Source organism: Diospyros lotus, chromosome 5 (genome assembly GCF_014633365.1).
Source record: "Diospyros lotus cultivar Yz01 chromosome 5, ASM1463336v1, whole genome shotgun sequence".
NCBI lineage: Eukaryota > Viridiplantae > Streptophyta > Magnoliopsida > Ericales > Ebenaceae > Diospyros > Diospyros lotus.
The window spans coordinates 596,048-613,680 of record NC_068342.1 but is presented as its reverse complement, the minus strand read 5'-3'; positions in this window follow the sequence as shown (position 1 = coordinate 613,680).

Here is a 17,633-nt window from a genome sequence, read left to right as displayed (position 1 = left end):
ATTTAAATTAACTCAAAAATATAGGTCTATTGATATAATCAAAATAATAAAAATTTTAAGTGAATACATGAAAAAAAATATAAAAATATAGGGACAAAAACATTGATTTGACCCTAATAAGGGTATCATATTTATCAAGATAATATCATTTTTTTTAATTAATCATGCTTTTCTCTATCTTAATATTAAAGATGTTCATATTTCAAATATTCCTTCACTTAATTTGAAAATCTTAGGGTAGTCATTGTCAAAGATTTTGTCTAATAATTATGTGAGATAGTCCATTGAAAGTTAAAACTATATAAAAAAATACAATTCTTAAAAAATAGATACGAGCACATCTTTTGACTTTACTTATTATTCTGATACTTGTTCTCTTAATATTGAGTACCAACTTGATTGTCAGAACTTATTTCAAATGACAAAAATCTAACTTTTGCAAAAAATTACTATTTGGTTTGTCAAATTTCCATCATAACAATATCAATTACATGTATATATATATACACAATTTTTATATTACTCGCATCGGGTAATATAAAATTTGCCCAACACGAATAAATTGAGAAAGAAGGTGGTGTGGGCCCCATGGAAGTGGGACCTACACACCCACCCTCTATTAGCTAACATTGAGTAACATATATATATATATGTAAACATACATATATTTAACAACTATCTTATTGACTAATAAAATAGTTCTAAACTTTATTTTATTGTAATATTTGATATATATTTATATTATTTTAGAAACTTTTATGCCAATGTTTAGCATGATTGATCAGCCAAAGTTTTTCATCGTGATTGGACGAGGAGACACCTTTCTTGGCACGTCAACATCATAAATTTCTTTAAATATTTATAAATGTATCATCGATAGTCATAAAAATTATATATAATAAAGTGATTATTAAAGATCATTTTACAGTTACAAATATTTTCACGTGACAAAACTTTTTAAGAGCTACGATTCTTATTGTGTCAAAAGGGACAATAATCATCTTCCTCACTTTTTAGGTAATTTGAGTTCTCACCCACTTGGCAAGACTACATGGATGAGTTATTTTTCCTTAAAAATGATTAATCGTAATTTAGCAAATTTTTATAAAATTAATTAACACTATTAATAATATTTTAATATAATATTAAAAGATTCTAAATTTGATGACAAGGTAATATGTTGGAGTTTAGGACATTTTTTTATAACGTGGAAAACTCAAGCACTCTTTGATTACAAATAATTTTTGATTTAGATCATCTGATCATTTTTCTTAATCATGACTTAAGTGTTCAAAATTTATTACGAGTCAAAATTGAATACTTAATTTTATAGATAAATACATATAATTGTACAATTTCTTTATGAGATATAATTGAAAAATGTTATTAGTATATTTTTGTGTACACCTTGAGTTACACAAAGATATACTAATGATAAAAAAGTCTCTCATGAAACACGTGGAGACAAAAGATATTTTGGTCATAATATTTTTTTGTATAACTTAAAATATATAAAAATAATATACAAATAGCATAACTCGATATAATTAGATGCAAGATCTACTAATTTTTCAAACTTCCAAACAAGAGGGTTGAGCTTAGGACATTACATAATTGGTTGAGCTGGCTGCATCATTAACATTTGAAGAAGTTTTGACGCATTATAATAATATATATATATATATATATATGTAATATAACGTTGAGTTTTTGGCGGGGCTTTTAGCCGCGGAGAAGGTCCCACTGGTGAGGATAGCCGCCGGCAGCCTAACCTTTTTGCCGGCAGCGAGAGGTTTCCCTCCATGTATGGGGCCCACCCGCACCTCGCCCGTCCCGGCGGACCCTCCCCGTTTCGTGGGACCCTTTTCCGTTTGGTTGGTCCATTTGGGAGCGAAACAGTCCGCACCCGTGCCCTTGCCTCTTCGGTTCGGATCCGAACCAGCTGTTTGAATATTTTTCCACCGCCCCGCTTGAATTGACCGTCTAGCCCTCGCCCTTCTTGTATCCCCCAAGGTTTTGAAATTGTGATTTTTTAAGAAAATTACACAAGGTATCCTTAAAGTTTAAGATAATTATATTTTTTTAATATTTAAAAAAATACAACGAGTATTCTAAAAATTTGATGTTATAATGTAACTTTTATCCCTTTTTTTCTCTTGATTTTTTTTATTTTTTTTAACTTTAAACTTATTTAACGCTAAAATATAATCATCCAAACTACGAACCAACATTTAAGTTCATAGTTAGGATGTCCTAGTGATGAACCAATTCCTTGATCACTTTCTTTTCAAATATCTCAACTAAAATTCAGCTTATTCAAATGCCAAATTTGGGTTGAGAATCGAACATATATGTACCTTTTTTTTAAAAATCAAATGAGAAAGAAAAGCAAAAGAAAAGAAATATCGGAGAGAATAAAAGGTAAAATGACTATTTTAAAGATAATAAATTTTAATTGTGTATAAAAGTTTAAAAATATTTTGTATTAATGTATTAGGATTAGATATGGCTGATTTAGATAGTTTGGAAATTGTTCTTTAAATTAAATTATTAATAGTGATTTGATAATATTTCAAATCGTAACCAAATCACTATGTGGTTTAAACTATTTTAGCAATTTGGCCTAATTAGTTTGTGTGAAAAAATATAACATAATGATAATTAATGTGCATGATCATCGTAAAAAAATATAGAGATCTATGCATGATAATTAATTGCAAACAACATAAAATTTGCTTGATACGGACAAATTGAAAGAGGGAGAGCGTGGACCCCATGGGGTGGGACCCACACACCCACCCCCTGCTAGCCTACTCGACACGGGCAACATATCATGTCTAGATAATTAATTGTCAATATACAGTCAAATCTATATTTTTATTTATGTATTTTTACATTTTTTTTATATGATCAGACAAACTTTTTGTTGTTTCAATTACACCTTTGTATTTATATTTTTTAGTTAATTTAATTGTTATACTTTGACCTTTTCTTGGTGTTGTTACACGATTACAACAATAAAATTTATAAAATGGGAAACCACCGATGGATGACCCTCGTATGGCTTATCTGAGCGATGGATGAGTCTCCCGGGGTAATGTGGCAGCGATGGGTGAGTCTCGTAGGGCGTTTCTGAGCGATGGATGAGTCTCCGGAGGTGTTTCCGAGCAATGGATGACCTATTAGAGAAAGAATCGGTTAGGAGCGCGGGCGAAAATCCCCGCGCGGACCCTCCGATGCTTAAGTTAGATCACCGTAGAAATTGAGTATTCGAAAGTAAGAGAGTAAATGCGAGAGCCAGAGATTGCATACCGAATGAGAGAAAGTGACCTCCTATTTATAGCAACAAGATGGGCATCCATGTGTCGCTTACTCCGAGTTTTGTGGCAAGAATCTCGGAGGGGCTTTGACCGGGTTTCACGGGAATAGCCTTAGGCCGACTTTCTTGGAGGCGGTTGAGTAAGAATGGGAGGCCCGCGGAGGCGAGTGTGGATCCCTGGGTGACCCTCACTCGGGGGTATCTGTTAGCATGGAAAAAAGAGCGTGAGGGGCCGTGCACGGGCGGCCGCGGCCTTACGCGGGCAGCCATATGCTGCCAGCCGCGCGCGCGGCTAGCTGCGCGCGAGGCCTTGCGCGCGTGGCTGCGCGGGAACAGCCGCGCGCGCGGCCTTGCGCGGGCAACCGCGCGCGAGGCCGCGCGCGAACAGCCGCGCGCGCGGCCTTGCACGGGCAACCGCGCGCGAGCAGCCGTGCGTGCGGTTGCCTTCCCCCGAGTGGGGTCACTCGGGGGTACTGTTCCCCCGAGTGACGTCCACTCGGGGGAGGGGGCGCTCCCCCCTGGCACAGGGGCGCGGCCCCCACCAGGTAGCCGCGTGCTGCCTGGCAGCGCACGCGGCTGCCCATGGGGGCCGCGCCTGCCACCCCCGAGTGACCTCACTCGGGGGTGGTTCCCCCTGTGTGGCCTTCTTTGGCCACCCAGGGGCTGCCACGTGGCGCTCTCTTGGGGTGCCACGTGGCGTTCTCTCGGGGGGCCATGGGGCGCTTTCTTGACCCGATTTCTTCGGCACTCACTCTGCTTTTATTTATTTTATAAAGAGTATTTTGTTTATGCTGTAACTCCATTTTCTTGAGGCCGTTTTCATTCTGAAATGTTTTCTTTCTGCATCTATCTCCTTCATCTTCAGGTTTCTCGTGCTTTATCCTTTCTACAATGTCTCCCATGACCGCTATAAAAAGGGGAGATTTGGCCTTTCATTTCTTTATTACTCAACCACTCTTCCGTGAGAATTCTCTCAGCATTCCAGGTTTTGACACGGTATACTTCTTCATCCATGGGTCCAATTGCTGGTCGTAGCCTCTTGTAACCCTCATCCATGGGTCTTGTTATTTATCTCATCCATGCGTGAGTCTATTCGTGGTTTTCTTCATTATCTAAGCGTGACCCTCACCCATGGGTCTTGCTTTTAGTCTTATGTGACCTCATCCATGGGTCTTGCCCTTAGCCTTTCGTGACCTCACCCATAGGTTTAATTATTGACCTTAACCATGCGCGAGTCTTCTCATGGGTCCCTTTACCATCTAAGCGTGACCCTCACCCATGGGAAAACTACTAGTCTTTCGTGACCTCACCCATAGGTTTAATTATTGGCCTTAACCATGCGCGAGTCTTCTCATGGGTCTCTTTACCATCTAAGCGTGACCCTCATCCATGGGTCCTGCCCTTAGTCTTTTGTGACCCCCAGGAGTCATAACTCGCTCAAAAAATTTGCTTTTCGCAGCCGCGCCTTAGGATTTAAGCACTTAACATGGGCCGTTTTAAGAATGCTTTACCACCTCCACCTCCTGCTCCCAATGTATATATATCTTTGGGACGACGGTCTTCGGTGAAGGGGAGAGAATTAGCTGGGATACAGTCTCGCTTTCATATCCCAATTGATCATCATATTAGACTTCCTACGCCTGAGGAGACAAGTACCGCTATGGTAGGGGGACATGGCTTCGGGGTATATTTAGCTTCTTTAAGAGCAGGTCTTCGTTTCCCCTTGTCTAGCTTTGGCATGGAGTGGCTCGATTATCATTGCATTGTCCCTGCTCAACTTCATCCTAACGGTTGGGGTCAGTTAGTTGGATTCACCATCCTTTGCCATATGATCCAAGTGCCTCCTTCCGTAGAGTTGTTCGGTTGCTTCTATAGGTTGAGGAGGGTCGAACGGAGGGGCGTCTTTTTCACACTTCAAAGGATTGTGGGTTTATCTCCTCTCTTTCAAAAGCTCCAAAATAAGGTGGACTTCGAGTCCCGATGGATTGTGGTCGAGCCTCCTCCTAGCTGGAAAGCACCGCTTCGTTGGTGTTGGGATAACGAGCGGGACTTTTGGTCGGAGAAGCTTGATGACATCGGGATTTCCCGGGCTGTCTATCGCCGAGTAATTGAGAGATTATGTGCCCTTGGCACTTGTAATCTACCCGACCTGCTTACCTCAGAGAATATTGCTGCCGCAGGGTGGGGTGTTCGGCTTGAAGACATGCCCGGGACCTCTACTCTCGCTTTTGTGCCACCACTGGCTATGCCCGAGGACGCCTTACAAGTTGAGGAGGAAGAGGGCGGCGAGGAAGAGGACGAGGGCCCCGAGGAAGAGGGAAGATCTCTAGGGAGTATGGTCTTTCTTGGTTATTCTTCTTCTGATGGTAGACCCCCAAAATTGTAGAGATTATCCATGCAAGTGGTTGACTTTTATCTCTTGTTTTGCAGACGATATGAACATATTCAAGGAACAAACGCTCAGACGACGTGGTAGGAATTCTCAACAGGCTGGTGAGCAAGATCAACAACCTCCTCCTCAAGCGCTCCATGACTTGTCGCAGGGGCCTCCGTCTGACATTCCCGATCCTAACCTTCTTCCTCCGCCAGTTCCTAGCTCGTCTCGAAGGCGTCTAAAAGTGAAGAGGTCCGAGGTGAGTGTCTTGCCCAGCCTTTCTTGTCCGGAACCCTCGGTTCCCACTTCAGGCCTTTCCATGTCAGACCTTTCTGTCCCCGAAGTCGCCCTCGGGGAACCACATCTAACCGATGCCTCTGGCTCACGAAGGAAGGGGACCGGCAGCTCTCGCTCTTCTTTTGGCAGCGAGCTTGATAGAATCAGGGAGGAGAGTCGCCAACCTTTTGTCCCTTTTCGTAGGGAACGACGAAAGCTAAAGGCTGAGCTCCCAGACTTTAGGCCTATTCTTCCTCCCATCGCTGACCCTAGACGGAATTCCGTGCCAATTCCTAACAGCACTAGAGTGAGGGGTGACCACTTCCAGGTGCAGCCCGGGCTGATTGATTCAGACTCTATAAGGGACCCGGGGGTGGGCGCCAGGATGATGTATGCTACCGTGCTCCCTCAAGATGAGCAGAATTTTTTTGGCAATTGGCCTAGCGTTGCCAACTCTCCTGAGCAAAAGATTATTGAGGTAGGATGCCTTTATTGTGCCTATATGTTGTATTTGCCGTCTGACTTGGTTGTTGGTCTTCTAATACATTGCTTGCACCCAGGGGGTTCAGGGGTTGGTGATATCCAACGCCATCGGGAGAGCTTATCATCATCGAGCAGAACAAGAGAAAGCGGAGGCAAGAGAAAACGCGATAAAGTGGAGGGATCACGAGCGTTGCTATCAAGCCGATATCAGAAAGCTGAACCGAGAGGTAGAAGACATGCGTTCCAAGCTGGCGGAAGCTGATGGTGAATCGTCAAGCATAAAGGGGGAGATAGTGGATCTCCGGAATAGCAAAGAATCGCTGACGAGAGAGCTTTTAGGAGTTAAGGAAACTCATGAAAACCTTTTGCAAGAGCATTCTTTGAGGGTAGACGAGCTTGCTCGTCAGAAGAAGCAATATAGGTCGCTCAAGGACCGAAGGAAGGAAGAGATTTTAGCAGCACAGGAGAAGGCTGTGAGGGACTATCGCCTTTCAACGGACTGTCAAGAGAGAAAGATCAGTTATGGGGGCTGCTTTACGAAGTATGGATTCTATCTCGCACGCTCGTATCTGGAATTAAAACGCCCCGGAGAACAGTTCCCTGAATTGGTCTATACTGATGAGGTTGAGGAGTCTGATGTTCCTGACTGGCGAAGATATAATGATCCTGACCCCACTAGTCCCAGGGCTTATTTGAATGCTCGTTTGGTTGATAATCTGGAGAACTTGTCGGGGCCGTGGGAGCCGTATGCCTTCGCCTCAGAGGAAGTGGAGATGACAGATGCCCTACCCACAGCTGATGACACAGTTATTGCATCCTCGGGCCAAGGAGAAGGGGAGGCCCCATCTGCTCCGAGTAGCGGTGCTCCCAGTTCTGGCAGGAGGAAGCGGACTTAGAATAGACCCTTTTTTTTTTTTTTTTAAGTGTAGTAGCTTTTTCTCTGTTGAGTGAAGTATCTTTTATTTGTATGAATAAGATTCGTCTTTTTTCTTAAACAGTAGTTACAGCTTGCTGATTTTTACTATTATCTCCCATCGAAAGTCTGGTTCCGACCTTAGGGTTTTAGACTCTTCATGCCACAAGGTGGACTATGGGCGCTTCAGCCCATAGTGGTCCTTTGGCCATTCCTTTTTCCTGTTATCGAGCCAGGCCAGTTGAGTAGGCTAGCGGGATAACCTTTTGATTTCAATGTTGAGGGGGTGCTGTGGACATATTTGTCACTTCGCTAGACCGGGCCACTTGGCTTTGAGGCAGGACGGCTATCGTAGTCGTCGGGCCTATTGAGCCGTGCTTTTCTCATAGCGTATTATGCGGCAGGGCCTTTTGCATTGTTATCGGGCTTAGTAAAATATCTTACTAGCGGGACATTAATTTGCTTGCTAATGCCATTTGATTTTTTCACCTCCGGGCAAGACTTGTCTTATTATTCTGCGGGGAAGCAACAAAAAAGGCCCCCTTTTTTTTTTTTTTTTGGTGCGAGAAGGGACCCATAGCGGGTCGTTCTCTTTCCTTTGCCTTGAATAATAAAGAAAGGGAAAACACAAGCATTTTACGTGGTTCGGCAAAATGTGCCTACGTCCACGGTCCCTCTTCGGGTTCATATTATTATTGCGTTACATGTCCGAAGGGGAATATAATTTCAGGTGGTTTGTGCTCCAAGTTTTACCCATGGTTTCACCCTGGAGCGTTTGGAGGATACAGGTACTAGGACCTATCATTTCTTGAATGCGGTACGGCCCTTCCCAATTTGCTCGAAATTTTCCATCCTCTCGGTGTGCATTGGTGATGGCTGATTTCCTGAGGATCAAATCTCCCTTCTTGAGAGGTCGGCTCCTTACACGAGAGTTGTAATAGTTGGCGACCCTTTTATGATAGGCAGCGATTCGCACAGCCGCCCTGTCTCTCTGTTCCTCGATGAGATCAAGACTCTCTTTTAATGAATCAGAGTTTTTCGAACCGTCACATTTATCAAAAGCATCCAATCGGGGTGATCTGCACGAGATTTCCACAGGGATCAAAGCTTCTGTTCCATACACTAGGTTAAATGGCGTTTCACCTGTTGAGACCCGACTGGTTGTTCGGTAGGCCCACAAGACGGTAGGCAATTCATCCACCCATGCTCCCTTTGCGCCTTCTAGCCGAGTTTTCAAGCCATGTAAAATTGTTCTGTTGCTGACTTCTGCTTGTCCGTTAGCTTGGGGATATGCTACTGAAGAAATCCTTAGCTGAATGTCCAAGCCTTTGCAAAAATTTCGGAAAGAATCACAGTCAAACTGCTTTCCATGATTGGTGTTAATGACTCGTGGGATTCCAAATCGGCATACAATGTCTTTCCATACCATGGCCTCTACTTTCCTCGCACTAATGGTGGCTAGGGCTTCGGCTTCAATCCACTTGGTAAAATAATCTGTTGCCACTAAAAGGAATTTCCTTTGCCCTGTAGCTTGCGGAAATGGGCCGAGAATATCCAAGCCCCATTGAGCGAATGAAATGGGCTGGAATGTGGGTTGTAGTTGCGATATCGGAGCAGAATGAATCGGGGCGTGCCTCTGACATTTATCACACTCTTTGACCTTTGCTTGAGCATCATGTTGTAATGTGGGCCAGAAAAAGCCTGCTCTTAGGATTTTGGCCGCAAGGGCCCTTCCTCCCAGATGCTCACCGCATACTCCACTGTGAACTTCAGTCAAAGCATAATTGGTTTCTCGAGGGCCTAAGCATTTGAGGAGTGGCATAGTGTGCGCTCGCTTGTATAGCATCCCATCTATTATTGTGAAACGAGCTCCTCTAAACTTAATTTTCTTAGCCTCTCTTGGGTCTGCCGGTAATTCTCCCGTGGTCAAATATTTGTAGAAAGGGGTTCTCCAGTCGTTACTATTCTCAATACATGCTACTTCAGATTCTTCGATACTTGGTTGTTGAAGGACTTCCACATATACTGTTCTCCCAGTAGTTTCTTTAGTGGATGCTAATTTGGATAAAGCGTCTGCATGGCCATTAAGGGATCTGTTGATCTGTACTAGCCGGAAACTTTCGAACAACTGTGCGAGTGCCTTGACTTTCTGGAGATACTGTCCCATGGCCGGCTCTCTAGTCTCGTACTGCCCGTAGTATTGCTGAACGATCAGTTGAGAATCACTGTGGGCTATCAATTGTGCTACCTCAAGTTTTCGGGCTAACCTCAAACCAGCGATTAGTGCCTCATACTCGGCCACATTATTCGAACTTGGAAAAGCGAATCTTAGAGAGTATTCAAGGGATTCTCCTTCTGGTGGGATAAGCACTATTCCCGCTCCACTCCCTTGGGAACTGGCAGCCCCATCAACAAACAGTAACCACTCTGTTATGCTCTTTTCCTTGGCCTCCTTGGAGGGTGTACATTCGACAATAAAGTCTGCCAATGCTTGCCCTTTTATAGCCTGCCTAGGATGATATTGTATGTCATATTCACTCAACTCAATGGACCATTTGGTGAGACGACCGGAACACTCAGGCTTTTGTAAAATGCTCCGTAATGGTTGGTCTGTTAGTACGCTAATGGAGTGAGCTTGGAAATATGGCCTCAACTTTCTGGAGGCGTTCAATAGGGCCAGTGCCACCTTTTCTGTGAAGGGATAACGCGTTTCCGGCCCTTGTAGAACCTTACTGACGTAGTACACTGGTCGATCCACCTGCCCTTCTTTTTTAATCAGTACTGCACTTACTGCTTTGTCACTTACACCCAAGTACAAATATAACATTTCCCTAGTTTTAGGTCGAGTCAATAAAGGGACTTCCTTCAAGTACTCTTTTAATGCCTCAAATGACTTTTGGCATTGCTCTGTCCACTCAAACTTTTTTCCTGTCCTTAACGTCTGAAGAAACGGGAGTTCCCTTTCGGCCGATTTGGAGAGGAAACGCCCAAGAGCCGCCATTCGACCTGTCAGCCGCTGCACTTCCTTAATTGATGTTGGGGGTTCCATATCCAGTATCGCTTGTATCTTTTCGGGGTTCGCCTCGATGCCCCTTTGTGTGATCATATATCCTAAGAATTTTCCAGACTGAACGCCAAATGCACATTTTGCTGGGTTTAGGCGCATTTTGTATTGCCTAAAGACTTCAAGCACTCGTGCCAGCTTTTTAACATGCGATTCCTTCTCCCGACTTTTCACGATCATATCATCGACATATGCTTCCATTGTATCACCCAATAATTCCTTAAAAACTTTATTCACCATGCGTTGATAAGTGGCCCCCGCGTTCTTGAGCCCGAATGGCATAACTCGGTAACAATATGTCCCTTTTTCTGTAATGAATGATGTTTTCTCCTGATCTGGAGGATACATCATTATCTGATGATACCCTGAGAAAGCATCTAAGAAGCTCATTAGATGATACCCAGATGTTTCATCCACCAGACGATCAATCCGAGGTAATGGGTAGGAATCTTTAGGACACGCCTTGTTGAGGCCAGTGAAGTCTATACACACGCGCCATTTTCCGTTGGGTTTTTTAATCATAACCACATTGGCCAACCACTCTGGATATAACACCTCTCGAATGAAACCTGCCTTTAGTAGCTTATCAATTTCTTCTTCTAACGCCGGTAGCCTATCAGGGGCGATATTCCTTTTTTTTTGTCGAACAGGCTTGAACTGAGGATCCACGTTCAAATGGTGACATATCACGTCGGGACTAATCCCTGGCATATCCCTTGGTGTCCAAGCAAAGACATCCAAATTTTCTCTAAGGCACCCCATGATTTCATCTTTTACTGGTTTCGGAAGCTTCATGCCCACATACACTAACTTCTCGGGATCTGTGTCACTTAATCGCACTGCTTCTAACTCTTCCACTGGTTGGGGCTTGCGAGCAGTCTCTTCTTCCAGGGATTTGTGTATGGCTTTTTCAGCGATAGATAAAGTCTCTTCTGCCTTTTTTCCTTTTGTGGACGATACATAACAGGATCTAGCCTTCCTCTGATCTCCACGAACTTGCCTTACTCCTGAGAGTGTGGGGAATTTCATTAATAAGTAGCAAGAGGACACTACAGCCCTCATATCATTGAGGAGCGGTCGGCCTAAAATCATGTTGTATGCTGCAGAAGGGGCTTTGACCACCATGAAATTCGCCTGTCGAGTCACACTTTGTGGGTCGGCGCCTAATGTGACAGGTAGTTGAACAGATCCTGCTACCGAGACAGGTTCTCCAGTGAAGCTGTACAGGGGAGAGGACACTTTTCTCAACCGGTCTTGGGATATGTTCATTTGTTCGAAACAATTCCAATAGATTAGATTAACAGAGCTGCCGCTATCCACCAAAATTCTACTGATGGGGTGTTTGGCGATAACTGCAGAAATTACCATTGGATCATCATGTGGAAGCATTATATCACCTCTATCAGCAGGGGTGAACGTGATTGGCTCCTCGTCCTCTCTCACCTCCATCACAGAGTTGACTTGGTAGGCCTGACGGGCATAGGCCTTTCGAGAAGAAGAAGTATTCCCAGCTAAGGTCTCGCCCCCAGAGATAACATGAATAGCTTGATGAGTCGGCTCATTGTCAGGGGGGGCCACCATTCTGTCATCCCTTATCCCTTCATTCTGCCGTAAATTTTGTCTATCTTGACCTTCGGGCCTTTCTTCCCTTCTTTGACGGTCTCTGTCATTTCTACCTTCAGTCCTTACGTATCTTTGCAAGTGCCCTTCACGAATGAGTGCTTCTATCTGATTTTTTAGCTCCCTACACTGATCGGTAGAGTGTCCCCGAGTTCGGTGATACCTGCAGTACTCTTCTTGATTTCTCCCCATGGGGCGATCTGCCTTTTTCGGAAGCTGGAGGAGACCAGACCCCTCTACTGTCGCCAATATAGCTGATCGGGGTTGATTGAGCCTAGTGTAATGATGAAATTGTGGCCCCACGGTATCCGACCTCCTGGTCCGTTCTTTTCGCTGGTTTGATCCTTCTTCAATATCTCGTTCTTTCCTCTTTCTTTCTCCGTCTTCACTTCCCCCTATCGTTCTCATCATTTCCGCATGGAGTATGTACCTGTTAGCCCGGACGAACAGGTCTGCCAGAGATTTCGGAGGGTCTAGGGATAATGATTCTTGCAAAGGGGTTAGTCGTGTCCCTTGGAACATGGCAGACACCGCCATTTCAATCGGTAAATTACAGATCTCAAGTGTGGCATTTCGAAATCTGTCCACGTAGTGCCGCAGGGTCTCTTTATTCCCTTGTCGAATGCTAAGCAGATATGTCGCATCCTTCTTTCTCTGACTGTTAATAATGAATGCTTTGATAAATTCTGTTTTTAGCTGCCCGAATGAGGAGATAGATGCCTCGGGTAAGCCGTTAAACCAGGCTCGAGCATGCCCAGTTAGGGTTAAAGGAAATGCCCTGCACATTATCTCGTCGTCCCATCCATGAAGCATCATTAAAGATTCATAATTTTGCACGTGATCGTACGGGTCGTCCTTTCCTGAATAAGGATTTATTTGAGGCATCTTGAACTTCCTCGGCAAAGGTTTCTCCATTACCTCGGCCACGAATGGTAACTTTCCTCTGGATTGTTCCTCCGAGGTAGCTAATAACTTATTCTGTTGTAGGACCCGCTCAATCATCTTTTTCATATCGGCGGCCTCTCGCGCACTAAATGCAGTAAGGTTATCCTCAGGCCCATCATTTTGCTTGCTTATGGGTTTTGCCTCCCGGCCTCTTTCCATCGGAGTGCTGGCTACTGTTTCCGAATATCTTCCTCGTTGTGGGCTTCGTCTTTCTGTCTTTCGACGGTCAGTTCCTCCTTGATTTCCTCGAAGAGGAGATGTTTGGCTGTGATCTTCCCTTAAAGGAGACCTTGGTTGATTGTTTCGAGTTTGGACAGGTTGGACGTGGGTTTCAGGGCTTGCGTCTCGATAGGAGTCGTTCCCTGGTACCTCTTGACGAGCCCTGTGAGATGGAACTATCCCCGGGATGAACTTTCTCAATGCAGCTGGGATTGTCCCGTGGGGGACCAGACTTTGCAAAATACCAGCCATTTCCCTCAGAGCTTGTATTCCTTCAGCGTGTTGCTGTCGTAGGGCTTCGTACTCAGCCCAAGGCACGACGGATGGGATCTGCATACCTGAGTAGGGTCCCGAGTGAATATGTGGGGCGGTAAGAGGAGGCACCTGAAGTTGGGCCCCCAGTGGGTGAGAGGGCTCTGGAAGGGGCGGCTGCTGGTGTGTGAGGGACGGGTGACCCTCACGAGGGGATTGATGGGTGAGGGACGGTTGGCCACCATGAGTGAGGGGAGGCTGTCCCTCATGGGAGAGGGGCGGATGGCCCCCATGGACGAGGGGTAACGGGCCATCGCGAGTAGACTGATGCTGATCTTCCGCTCGAGGGAGGGTTTCTCGTCGAGGCGATTGGGCCCCACGGGAGAGGGTCTGGCGATTGCTTCGAGTTTGAGCCATGATGAGAGAAGAGTGTTGCAGCTTTTTGTTTGCGTTTCCCACAGACGGCGCCAATTGTTGTTACACGATTACAACAATAAAATTTATAAAATGGGAAACCACCGATGGATGACCCTCGTATGGCTTATCTGAGCGATGGATGAGTCTCCCGGGGTAATGTGGCAGCGATGGGTGAGTCTCGTAGGGCGTTTCTGAGCGATGGATGAGTCTCCGGAGGTGTTTCCGAGCAATGGATGACCTATTAGAGAAAGAATCGGTTAGGAGCGCGGGCGAAAATCCCCGCGCGGACCCTCCGATGCTTAAGTTAGATCACCGTAGAAATTGAGTATTCGAAAGTAAGAGAGTAAATGCGAGAGCCAGAGATTGCATACCGAATGAGAGAAAGTGACCTCCTATTTATAGCAACAAGATGGGCATCCATGTGTCGCTTACTCCGAGTTTTGTGGCAAGAATCTCGGAGGGGCTTTGACCGGGTTTCACGGGAATAGCCTTAGGCCGACTTTCTTGGAGGCGGTTGAGTAAGAATGGGAGGCCCGCGGAGGCGAGTGTGGATCCCTGGGTGACCCTCACTCGGGGGTATCTGTTAGCATGGAAAAAAGAGCGTGAGGGGCCGTGCACGGGCGGCCGCGGCCTTACGCGGGCAGCCATATGCTGCCAGCCGCGCGCGCGGCTAGCTGCGCGCGAGGCCTTGCGCGCGTGGCTGCGCGGGAACAGCCGCGCGCGCGGCCTTGCGCGGGCAACCGCGCGCGAGGCCTTGCGCGCGTGGCCGCGCGCGAACAGCCGCGCGCGCGGCCTTGCGCGGGCAACCGCGCGCGAGCAGCCGTGCACGCGGTTGCCTTCCCCCGAGTGGGGTCACTCGGGGGTACTGTTCCCCCGAGTGACGTCCACTCGGGGGAGGGGGCGCTCCCCCCTGGCACAGGGGCGCGGCCCCCACCAGGTAGCCGCGTGCTGCCTGGCAGCGCACGCGGCTGCCCATGGGGGCCGCGCCTGCCACCCCCGAGTGACCTCACTCGGGGGTGGTTCCCCCTGTGTGGCCTTCTTTGGCCACCCAGGGGCTGCCACGTGGCGCTCTCTTGGGGTGCCACGTGGCGTTCTCTCGGGGGGCCATGGGGCGCTTTCTTGACCCGATTTCTTCGGCACTCACTCTGCTTTTATTTATTTTATACATAACACTTGGTATGCCCAACTCAAACTTTTTGTTGTTTTGATTATACTAATATATTTATATTTTTAAGTCAATTTAATACGTATATTTTGATGTGTAAAAATAAAATAAAATGAGATAAGTCAATATAACTTATTTTTTTATTTACACGTTAAAATATAGTAGTTAAATTAACTCAAAAATGCAAGTATATGAGTGTAATCGAAATAACAAAAAATTAAAGTTGGTATAAAAAAAATTAAAGTATATTCATTAAATTTATTTAAAAATATAAAACAGGAATATAATTAAAATAATAAAATATTTAAATGACTACAAAAAATGTGAAAATAAATCGACAAAAATATGGCCTCTGGTTGGGTTTGGAATCCGAAGGAATTAAAACTTAATAGGAAAACAGTGGCACATGCATTTGCGCTTTGTGGAAGAATTGGTTTTTGAGTGACATCTCAACCTTTGCCTCACAAAAGGAAAAAAAAAAAAAAGGGATAAATCATTGGAGAGAATATCTACTTTTCTTTCTTTTGTTTAATTTAATTTTACAAAAACAAAGAGCTTATCTCTCACCACAAAACCTATACTTCAAAATGATAGTCGAATTTATAATTTTATTTTATTTTTATAATTATTTAAATTTTTTATTGTTTCTATTACATCTCATATCTGTATTTTTAAGTCAATTTAATTTTTATATTTTAACATAAAAAAAATTATATACTAAAATATAGAGATTAAATTAACTTAAAAATATAAGTATACAGGTGTATTTAAAATAACAAAAGATTTAAATTGTCACATTAAAAAAATATTAAAATATAAGAGTTAAATTGACTAAAAAATATAAGTATATGAGTGTAATTGAAGTACCGAACTAAAAATGTTGAGTGATCACACAAAAAAAAATATAAAAATATATAAACAAAAATACAAATTTTACCTATGCAAGTGTCAAACTTAAAATGGTGTAATTATTAATAGGCCAAATGATTGAACAGTGCACACATCATGTGCTGCAAAGTTGCAATGCACTTGATACTATCATGTCTTGGTGGGTAGGGATTAAGAGATAAGGTGGTCACTGGTCATGCATGCATGCATCTACCCTTCTCTCATTTCATTCTTTTCTTTTCAGCTGTCCCAATTCCAATTCCATGCTACCAAGTGACCATTAATAAACAACACTTTGGTCTCATGGTTTCCAATGTCTCCCATTCCTTTATTTTTTTTCCTTTTTCTTTCTCCCTCCCTATTTTAACATATTGTATTATTGACAGATTTACAATATGATTATTTATAAATTTATCTCTGATATCTTTTTTAGCCAAAATTAAATCCCTACATATCATATGTTCTACCAATCGTAACGTAGTACATATTTCGTTAATTGTAACCTATCAAGAGTGCTAACTATAGCTAGCATTCTTGTCGGGTTGGTTTGTGATTAGAACCCTTCAAAGACTGACAACTATTGAGATGAGACCAACTACCAAATTATATATATATATATATATAATGCATATTGATATTGATCATATATAATTAATCAAATAATTAAGGATTAGATCATTAATTTCATTGCAAATTTTGTTCATCCATCGATCTCCATTTGGACAACCAATCTTGAAGAGGGGATTAATTAATTAATGGCATACTAATTAAATTAATTAATGAGAGGTTGACACTCATTCCCAACAGGAAACTAATTAAGACCCATTACTTGTTAAATAAAGGTTAAGTGTATCTTATTATTCTAAACAATTAAGTTGCTATTGCATTCCCCATAACCATGGTTACATGCTTAGAGACTTTAATCTCAAGCAATTAATAAACAACTTTCTCTATACCATATGAGGGGGCAATAATTATTATTCAAAAGGAAATTAGTAAAGAAAAGTTGAGCCAAATCTAAGATGCATGCAGGCATTAGATTTAAATTTTTAATTACCTTTTCACAAGAAGTTATTTATTTTTTTTTTCCATAGTTAATTAGTTCTAGAGTGACACATAATTTTTATCGAAAGATATCACGTGTCAGAATCTCTAATTATTTGGAAAAATAAGCTCTTGAGCTCTCCAAAAATCACAAATTGAATATAGTTGGAAGTTACATTAAAAAATCACAAGAAAATCTCGTCAAAGATAATGCTCGATATTTTACAGGCAAATTATATAAACACTAATATTTTATTAAGATAAAAAAGAATTTACAATATTATTTTTCTTATTATCATGCCCTACCTATTGCTCGCTTATAAATTTTGAGGATTAACTTGACGATTGAAGCTATTCATAGAGACAATAGCCTTTTATTTACCAGAGTCTAATCTGTAATATTTTGGATTTTCACTTTTTTGCAACATTATCTTTTAATTTATATTTTTAGTTTTTAAGTTACTTTTTTTGTGGGTTTAATTTAAGTTCTGCATTTTGCTTCTAAACTATAATATAATAAAATAAAAAGTAAATTAAAATTTTTGACTAAGCGATAAAAGTTACATTTAACGAAACTCAGAATTGAGAAGCATATATTTCTATTAGGAAAAATATTCAACAATTTCTTTCACCAATTTTAACTATATTTTAAAA